Below are 11,223 nucleotides of genomic sequence, written 5' to 3'. Positions count from 1 at the left end.
TCCTATGGTAGTAACTTCTGGCATTACATGTGTCTAGCGCTACTAGTGAAAATTTTATCAGGAAAAACCATGCCGATCCTCTTAAGGCATTTTTTCCAAAATGAAGGAGAAGCTTCCCTTACTAGAAGCTCAAGAACGATGATGTGGTTTCAAGTAGATGAAGATTGGAATGAGACCTCCCATTATTGGACCTAGATCCTACTTTTATGGATCTCTCCTTTAAGGTGTGGAACTCCTCCCTTTTTTCATGGATCCTCAACTTCCTCTCCTTCCTTATAAATGAATTTCCCACCATCCACTAATGGTTGGTTGTTGGTTGGTGGGTTACCATCCTAAGAGCTGAATTATGCCTAATTGCTACACATTTGCAAAGGAGAGAGGTGTTTGAAGGTTAAGGCTTGGACTTGGAATCTCACTTGAAGGAGGATTCCAACATCAAGGCTTCATTAGTTGTAATGCTCCCTTTTCACCTATTTAAATATATGTTTTCTTTCCATAAATGTTTCAATTATTTTCCAATTATTGTAATACTCCTTGATCTGTTACATAATTTGTATTAGAAAGTGTTATGCTTTGCATGGGTTTGTTGTCTCCACTTGATCTTTCTTGTAGGCACTCATCTACAACAAAAAAGAGGAGATTGTGAGCTTGGAAGCAAAGGAATCAAGGTTGACATCAAGGATATTAGCATCAGAGGGAGGTAGGATATCTATCCTATGCATTTTCTAGTATGAATTAGGAAAGATTACATGTAATTGTCTTATGTTGTTGCTAGATCCTCCCATAGGACTAGAGGGATTGTTTCTGTCTACATAAAGGATTTCCTACACAACAGGCCTTAAAATGTATTGGTGTTGTTGTGCAATGGAGGAAGGGAATATCTCTGTCCTAGGGGACAAATAAATAATATGATTTATAACAAAGATCTATCTTTGCAGAAAGAGAAGGCCTAGATGTTTAATTGACAAATAAATGTATGTTCCACGGGATGGGAATATGTCTTCATGGGACAAGGAAGGCTTGCCATATGTTAATAAGAATTTATATGTTCCAAGTGTGTTGGTTCACATGGAAGGCCTCCATTCGATCACAAAAAGTTATAATGTGGAATAATTGATTAACACAAAGTTCTTAGCTTGGTGGGACCCCTTGGCATAGGATGAGGTGGAAGAGGCCATGTAGGCCAGGTAAGGCTATGCGATATGCCATGTGAGAATACAGAGGATGTGGATTGGTAATGTGGCAATGACATTGACGTGGCATGTAGAAAATGTGACACATGACATGTAGAGATGGCCTTTTTGGGCGAATACGGGGCTAGTTTTTAGTTGACACATGGCAATGTGAGGGATGCCACATGGCAGGGTGATGTCACACTGATGTCATCATGACATCATTAGTTCACAGTGGAAGCGGGTGACATGGAGGATGATGCTAACGTGGCACCTAGGTGACAGTTTTTTGTGCCACCTTGCTTGGGGTTGTGTTGTAGCCGCTACAACAACACCCAAAAGTTTTAGCACATTTCTAGATTTTGGGTTCCCCACCCTTTTTTGCTCTTCATTATACTGATGACAGGGCATGATAATGTCTTGAAATGGTTAGATCTTTCCATGATCTATTTATCGTAATAGGTTATACCTGCTCATGTTTTCCTAGAGAATTTACCCCCACTCGCCTTGCCTCATCTTGTTTCGTGTCCTTGTGATGCATTAAGGTTTTTGGTGGTTTGTTGCTTTAATGACACTTCTTTCTATAATATGCATTGTAATAAGTGACAAGAATTAATTTTGGCTTCAATTGTGTTTAGGGTTTGGGAGATGTCACTTTACTTATCTACCTAAAATGTCCCCTTCATGTTTTAACCTAACCCATATGTCTCTAGGGGCGAATCCTCATCAATTTTCATAGCACTTACATCACATCATGGTGTCATCAAGAATCACGATGCAATACCTATACCATTCTGCAACCACCAGGATTGTTCACTTGCTTCCATATCGAACTTGTGATTTCTTCGAAGGAAAGGTGTGCTTGTGCTTGTGAAATTAAGTTACTATAACTTTTACCTATTACATTGTGTGTAACCCTCTCAAGAGAGGCCTCCAAGATGCTTTTATGATAATGGTATGTAACGTCCCCAATGACTTTCAGTTCATTCAATTAGATTATATTTCCTTTTGTCATGTCTATTGTATATTCAAAGTTTTAATATCCATGTTTAGGAAAGATCATTGATAAGCTCCACCAATTTACATTATGTTTCGTCATGCAAGAAAAAATTCTTAATCTTATATTTACATAAGCTTTTGCCTTTGATAAAGATGACCTTCAAAGCCTACAAATTACCTTCAACCACCGCTGGGCATAGAAAGTGTTAAGTGCATCCCAAATTGGGTGGGTAATAAAAAGGACATTGTTTTGGCTACTAACTATTGTATAACACATGATTATAAAAGAGCGTTGAAAACATTTAAAAAGATACATGGTTTCATGAACATTGCATTGAAAGCACAATTAACATTTAATTCTTCTTCATACGCTTGGTAATAGCCTAGGCTACATGGAAAGATTACATTGGAATTTCATATTAAACATACTTTATGCTTATACAAGGCCTAGTAAAATAGCCTACCATAATAATTCAAATGCATTCAACGGTGTTGAACATTAAAGGTATTGGAAACACATATAAAAAGGGAATCACATTATGGTAGCATCAAATTTCTCAAAGGCTGCTTTGAAAGCCAACAAATATGCGTAGGAAAGGATACAAAATGGCAGTGGTTAAGAGTTATCGACACATTCAGCCAAAAAATAATGCGTAATGGCACGAGTGGCACATGGAGAGCAATATTTTCAAGGTTAAAAGTTTCCGAGATGATCGGTAATGAAGGACATTTTTTTCTATCTCACAAAAGACACTATGGAACCTCATGGAGATACAAAGGCTCAAAGTATGTGGGTTGCCACTAATAACCAAAATAAACGAGGTTTTTTCACTGCCCGACCCATCCGTACTTTGAAGGTGATAAAGGTATACATTCCAATGGTGTACGATAGATTAATGTTGCAATAAAACGTATTGAATACTATTCCCTAGCTAATGCAATGGGAATCACATATGGCCAACGCATGGCGTGTTAGACATTCGAAAGTTTTAACAATGATTCTGCATGCGGAATAAACTCAAAGAATCATTAAACCTTATTGCCCAAGGATACGAGTTACCTCCAGCCATTGGTGATGTATTGATGCAGGCCACAGTCCACAAGCTTCTCCTTCAGCACTCCAGCTTCTGTCCAAGCAAAAGAACACAAAATTCTGAAGGCACTTCCAAGCTCTGCTATCTCAGCTAGATGGTGTAGAACTGAAGGGGGTTTGAGATATGAGCTTGGGGACCAAACAGATGAACATATAGCTAAGCTTCCATCAAGCTTCTAAAAGCTATGTGTTAGAAAAACCACAAATCAAGGTAGAGATCAGATCAAAGTGATGGACCACTTTAGTAGCTCCCAATTATAAATTTAGTAATTGCAGTTGATTTTCTTAACTTAAGGAAACTACTGCAGTTGGTTTCCACAAGTTAAGAAAAGCTGCAATTCCATAAATCAAGGTAGCTTTTGTGTAAAATCAATGGAGCTTAACATTCTCCCACTTGGTCCATACTTCCAAACTTAATGTCTCAAAAACCATTGACAATCTTTATTAAGTAATAGATACATGAATCATGGCGATAAGTCCTCTAATGACGAGTATTATCTTCCATGTATTACTATGCATTTATTCTTATTCTAATTTATGTGGCAACAATTTCTTAATGAATAAACCTTATGTTTATTCTTGGTCCTTCTTAAATGAATTTTCTCAAATCAACTTAAGGTGCACATAAATATGAGAAAAAACATCACAATAATTAAGAATTTCATGAACATTGTCCATACAATGAAAAACTGCATAATGGAACCAAGTCCCATATTCAATACATGATCCTTGAATTTAAACGGTGGCATGCCCTTAGTCAAAGGATCAGCGATCATTAACTCAGTGCTGACGTGCTTAATGACCACTTTATTTTCTTTAACACGTTCCCTTATAGCTAAATACTTAATGTCGATATGTTTATTTCGACTCCCACTTTTTTTAGCCATAAAACCAGCAGCTGAATTATCACAATATATTCTCAATGGCTTAGATATAGAATCCATAATTCTAAGCCCAAAAATGAAATTCTTAAGCCATACACCATGTAAAGCAGCCTCAAACAGGATATACATAAGCATGTAGTCTTTGGTCCCTTGAAGGTACCTCATTATTTTCTTTGCAGCTCTCCAGTGGTCTAAACCTGGATCACTCTGATATCGTCCCAACATTCCCAATGGGAGCTACACTTGGTGAACAATCCTTCATCCGAAATCTCTCTAAAATTTTATTAATATAGGTTTCCTGTGACAGACCCAAGATGCCTCAAAATCTGTCTCTATGGATCTTAATGCCAATGACATAAGATGCCTCACCCATATCCTTCATATCAAAACTTTTAGAGAGGAATTGTCTCACCTCATGTAGCAAACCCTTATCATTGGTTGCTAGCAAAAAAGGTCATCCACATATAAAACAAGAAAACAAATTTTACTCCCACTAACCTTTAGGTATATACATTGATCCATAATGTTTTCTACAAAACCAAAAGAAGAAATTACACTATGGAATTTCAAATACCATTGGCGGGATGCTTGTTTTAAACCATACAATGACTTCTTGAGCTTGCAAACCAATTGCTCACCATGACTAGAGGGGAATCAATGAAGATGTGTTATTCATGAAGAAGTGTTATCAATCATTAATGAAGAAGTGTTATTAATCATCATCTTTTAGTGCCAGTGTGAACATGCATTGAATCATATGTGACATTGTTTTGTAAATTAATGCAGTAAAGACCATTAGACAAAATACCATTCCCAACATAATCAGATTTATAGAATAGACTGAAAGATTTTTTTTCTGAAAAGTTTAAGGAATATCCAAAAGGTACAAGCCTTGAAACTGAGATCAAGTTTCTAGAAAACTTGGAACATAAAAGGTCTTTTCTAACTCCAAAACAAAACCACTACTTAAAGCTAAATAACATGTTCCTATAGCTTCCACATGCGAGCCCATCTTGTTTCCTGATAAGATGCTTTGCTCACTTCCCACTGGCTTCCTTAGGTTCTGCAAACCCTGCAAGGAATTCGAAATGTGAATTGTTGATCCAGAATCAATCCACCATGTGTTAATATTAACGTTAATCATATTAGATTCATAACAAACAAACGAGATTAAATTACCTTTGTCTGCAAGCCATTTCTGATATTTGGCGCATTCCTTCTTTATGTGTCCTTTCTTCTTACAGAAAAAACACTTGGAAACCTTCTTGATATCAGCTTGGGGAAGTGCTTTACCTTTCCCTTTCCGATTGGCTTGAGATTTGCCCTTTCCACGCGTTGCCAGCATTGCACTCTCTCCTAGTTCCATCACCAGTCTCTCTTCTTCTTGAACACACATGGTCATGAGTTCATTAATTGACCATTTATCCTTATGTGTGTTGTATGAGATTTTGAAAGGTCCATATTGGTGCGGAAGGGTGTTCAGGATGTAGTGCACTAGGAAGGACTCCGATATTTCAACCTCGAGTTTCTTCAATTGAGCCACAGTGTCCCTTATCTGCATGATGTGCTCGCGCACACCTTTCACATTGGTGAGCCTTAGGGATGAGAATTTCATGATTAGGGTGCTTTCCAGTGCCTTGTCTGAAGAGACGAATTGTTCATCAATGGCCTTCAACAAGTCTCGGACCTTATCATGCTGATCAACGGAACCTCGAATACCAGCTGAAATTTTGGTCTTAATGAACATCATGCTTAGACGATTGGATCGCTCCCATCGTTCATAAAGCGCGACGTCCGCTGCAGCGCTGGTATTAGTGAGTGCCGATGGTTCATCCTTCCTGATAGCATAATCTATGTCCATCCACCCTAAATGAAGGAGAATCCTCTCCTTCCAAATCTTGTAGTTATCTCCCTTAAGTTCAGGAATGTCACAACGAATTTCAGAGAAATTTGCAGGTTGTACTGTTGCATCAAAAGGATCACATGCTTATGTTAAATTGAGGCTTAATAACTTTCATGTTTTACCAATGTAAATCATGCAAAAAAGAATTGAATCAAATGACATGAAAATTGCCTGTGGGCTAAATTTTCAATTCAAATAGACTCAATAAAACTTTTATGAACTTTTATGTTTTACCAATGTAAAACATGCTAAAAAAAAGAATTGAATCAAATGACATGAAAATTGCCTGTGGGCTAAATTTTCATTTCAAACAGACTCAATAAAACTTTTATGAACTTTTATGTTTTACCAATGTAAAACATGCTAAAAAAGAATTGAATCAAATGACATGAAAATTGCCTGTGGGCTAAATTTTCAATTCAAACAGACTCAATAAAACTTTTATGAACTTTTATGTTTTACCAATGTAAAACATGCTAAAAAAGAATTGAATCAAATGACATGAAAATTGCCTGTGGGCTAAATTTTCAATTCAAACAGATTCAATAAAACTTTATGATGATGCTAAAAAGAATTGAATCAAATGACATGAAAATTGCCTGTGGGCTAAATTTTCAATTCAAACAGATTCAATACAACTTTATGATAAAACTTATTAATTCATAACTCCTGTGGGTAGGTTATGAAATTTTATCCTAATTAATCACATAAATATAATAAAAATTCCTGTGGGATAAAATTTATTATATTCAGTGTAATTAATTACAATTTAATGTCTAAATAATCTTTATGTGATCTTGCCAATCAATATATAATTTTATTTAATTAAAGATGCTGTGGCTACTCTCTAATTAATTAAAATTACATGGATCACTAGACATTAATTTTGTTGCATAAACAAAACTTAACCAGAGAGAAAATTAATGTTTACTGAAAGGAGTAAGTCAAAATGACATTTTAATAAACTCCATATAACTGTAATAATTCTCCAGCAAATTCAAAAGCAGGTTAAAGCAGTCAGTATGATTACAAATTGATTGTTCAATTTATAAACTTAACCCGGAGATTGACTCACAAAATTAATTTTCAACAACGCTAAATCTGAACTTCATGCGAAATAAACATAGAATCAAAACTGAATGCCCAAATGAGAAATAAACCATTTCTTATTTCTCTTCAATGTTCATAAACTGAATGCCCAAATGAGAAATAAACCATTTCTTATTTCTCTTTAATTACAAATGTTCATAAATGTAAGTTTAATGTAAATATGTAATCAATTATAAAACTTACTTTGCATTTTGCATTGTTGATTTTATATAGTTATCCAAATTAACTATATAAATTATAACCAAACCATAAAAACATAATCAAAATATATATATCATATTAAAGCGCCTTGGGGTTCATATCTCCCACTAGAAAACAATACACATCATGTAACCTTTTGCCCTCGAGGTGCAAGTCATATTAAACCCAGGTTTAGATGGGTTTGGATAAATCTGCATATTCAATACACCTTACACCAAGCAGTCGAAGGAATCCCCACCCAACTGCAAATTTATGATGGCAATAGATACAAAAGTGTAGAAATTTTCATTGAGGCAATATCAACCTTGACAATAAAAGCCAAGAAAAGCACAAAATTCACAGATTTAATCTAAACGTAACTTGATTGGTCTAATTATAGTTGCATGATAGAAACCACTGCTAAGCAGGAAGTGAATGTAAATATGGCTGGTTTTATTTTACGTTGAAGAGCATAAATCGTAACAGGCTTCCAGCCTAACCATTCTCTCTAAAAGATTAAAATACGCATCTTTACCTTCAAAATAGAATTAAAGCCAAGCTATAATCCAACGGACGGTTGGCCGCCGACTCGAGATAATAAACCAAAATTTATTTCTCCCAATCTATACTGTGCCTCCAAAATGACTTTAAGTACAAAGGTGAGCATATTTAAATCACATCAATTCGTGATGGAATTTCTTTAATTTCGAGGAACCAAGGAAGAGGAAATGAGAATAAAAAACTTGTCTCATACGGATATTTAGTTTTTTCCCCAGTCTCCAAATTAATTTATTATTATATGAATGTTCAAATTGTAAACTTAACACATAATAATCAAAAATATATTCTATGTAATTTGATATCACATCAAAACATTGACCTCCACTTATATAAGCAACCTCATATCAAAGCGCTGAAGCAGATAATGCGATGTCTGGCATTTATTTTACCGGCCACATGCATATTTGTTAATCAATGCCAGTTTCCACATAAGCAGAAACGTAAGATAATGGTGATCATATCTCTACACAACTAAATTTTATCATTTGGCCCTGAGGATCAAAATTCCAGATATGGGATAGGTGAGCCTGCCCCATATAAATTTCGGAGAGCAACTATTTTATTTTCTGGCTTGAACATGGGAAGAGCGTCAAATTTAATAAAACCGTTGCAATTAACCCATCAAAAATGCATCGAGATTTCATCATCAAAGAATTAATAATGAAAAGAATTCTTCTACATGCAGTGACATTGGGATAGCAAAAAGCTTTTATATGACACAAAACTCAACATGCAGCTCTAAAGTTTCCGCTGGATATTGAAACAGAAAGGGCGTTTAAGTCTAACATCCAATAATAACCTAAATCTCCCTTATCATTATTCATATATGTTCGCATGAGAAGAATATCCACTCTTCTCATGTTTGTTTTGAAGGTATATTTTCTATTCGTTTCAGGCATGCATCCAAAATTTTGCGCAAACCGTGGGTCGAATATATGATTCTAATGGTTGCGCAATCTTCATAAATAAATTTTTTAATGCTATTCGAATCGCACACCAAGGCAGAAGTAAATTAAGGCTCTGATACCAAAATGTTAGACATTCGAAAGTTTTAACAATGATTCTGCATGCGGAATAAACTCAAAGAATCATTAAACCTTATTGCCCAGAGATACGAGTTACCTCCAGCCATTGGTGATGTATTGATGCAGGCCACAGTCCACAAGCTTCTCCTTCAGCACTCCAGCTTCTGTCCAAGCAAAAGAACACAAAATTCTGAAGACACTTCCAAGCTCTGCTATCTCAGCTAGATGGTGTAGAACTGAAGGGGGTTTGAGATATGAGCTTGGGGACCAAACAGATGAACATATAGCTAAGCTTCCATCAAGCTTCTAAAAGCTATGTGTTAGAAAAACCACAAATCAAGGTAGAGATCAGATCAAAGTGATGGACCACTTTAGTAGCTCCCAATTATAAATTTAGTAATTGCAGTTGATTTTCTTAACTTAAGGAAACTACTGCAGTTGGTTTCCACAAGTTAAGAAAAGCTGCAATTCCATAAATCAAAGTAGCTTTTGTGTAAAATCAATGGAGCTTAACATGGGGTTCATAGGATATTAAGCCACGTAGAAATCAGTAATGGTTGGAAATATTTTCAACAGTGCGTTAAACCATTCTCGAAGGTTGTTTTGGGAAATCATAACGAGGCTACTCTGAAATCATGAAAAGATGCGTTGGAAGCTATTTTGTTGCTGCATTACGTAAGGCAGTTTTGACAACGAATCCTAAGGAAATGATTCAAATTTATAAGACAAGTGTTTCCTATATTCAATTGCAAATTTATTTTCTATGAAACATGGGCACCAAGAACTTCATGAAATGGAGGAGGACGCAATATCATCCTCTCTATCATTGGGACAACGAAACGTTTTGGGAATACTCTTTCCTAAGTCGTTGCTCTATGTTCTTAAATGAAGTACTCCATACGCATTCACAGCTGGCATGGTTTCCGATTCTAATACCCTATAAATAATTTAGGCCCATAAGATGTGTGCATAATGTTTATTTAATCTGGTTCTGCAACATCTGGTGGATTTCCCACGAAAGCTATCACAACACTCTATTTATTATATGAGAACGCTCCCATGCTATTTGTAATATATCCAGAGTTGCATAATGTTTATTTGATCTAGTTCTGCAACATCTGGTGTATTTCCCACAAAATCTATCACAACAGTGTATTTATTATATGAGAACGCTCCCATGCTACTTGTAACATATCCAGAGTTGCATAATGTTTATTTGATCTAGTTCTGCAACATCTGGTGTATTTCCCACAAAAGCTATCACAACACTGTATTTATTATATGAAAAGGCTCCCATGCTACTTGTAACATATCCAGAGTTGCAGGATGAGATGTGGTGCCATCGATACTATCTAAGGAACCCTTGTGATGACATACGATTTCCTAGTTGGCCAATTGTTGAACATGCTGAGTTTCTGTAGTCACTCGTAGCTATGTCGCAGGAGGAGCTAAGTAGATGATACATGAATCTTTCTGAAGAAGAAGCTTGTAAAACATTAGAAATTCCTTTGGATGATGATGATGGGAGAAGAGATGATGCTGATGGACAACACAATAATGACCTGAAAGAAGAACAAAAATATTTAGAGCATCATGGGTGCCACTGTCACATCTCTAATTCCACCGGGCCTGATTTATTCTTTGCGATTTCAGCTAAGTAGTACTTTTATTTTGAGACTTGAATTAAATCGAAAATCCATTTGCAATTTTAACTACGTCGCATTCCCAAAGGTGACTTCACCATGAAGGGAATTTGCGACTAATACTCTTTCTGTTGTGTGCGATAAATTGACAATGTATTTTCCATCTGGGACTAGTTATTCACACATTGCCTCCAAGTCGCAAGTCATACTCTCAATATACAGTGGCACGTCACTGTAATTTGCAAGTGCGATCTGCGACCTCTATTAAGCCTATCGCAAGCCATAGAACCTCTACGTAGTTTTTATTTGTGACCCATCTCTACCTATGACTCTGTGTATGGAATCAGATGCAGGTGAAGGAAGCCTGTTCGCTATTAAGTAAGATTTATTCCCTTGAGTTAGTATGATTGCATTTTTCCTTGTAGAAAACATTGCTCCTCCCTTCTAACATCATGTTAAATAAACCCTTTGTCATCACTCTCGTTCACTCATCAAAAAAATATAAGTTCATAGGCCACATTCTTATCATCTAGTGGCTGATCTCTGAAGTTGTGATTTGCGCTATGCAACCTGCTTAGTTGTTCAAAATTGTGACATGACTATTATATTTTCCCACAAGTCACTGCATATTCTGCAAAGCACTATGTAATTGA

The sequence above is a fragment of the Pinus tabuliformis genome, chromosome X, assembly GCF_031772625.1.
Source record: "Pinus tabuliformis cultivar Carrire ecotype Pingquan chromosome X, CPIR1, whole genome shotgun sequence".
NCBI classification, from domain to species: Eukaryota; Viridiplantae; Streptophyta; class Pinopsida; order Pinales; family Pinaceae; genus Pinus; species Pinus tabuliformis.
The sequence above is the reverse complement of the archived record's forward strand: the minus strand, read 5'-3'. Positions refer to the sequence as shown.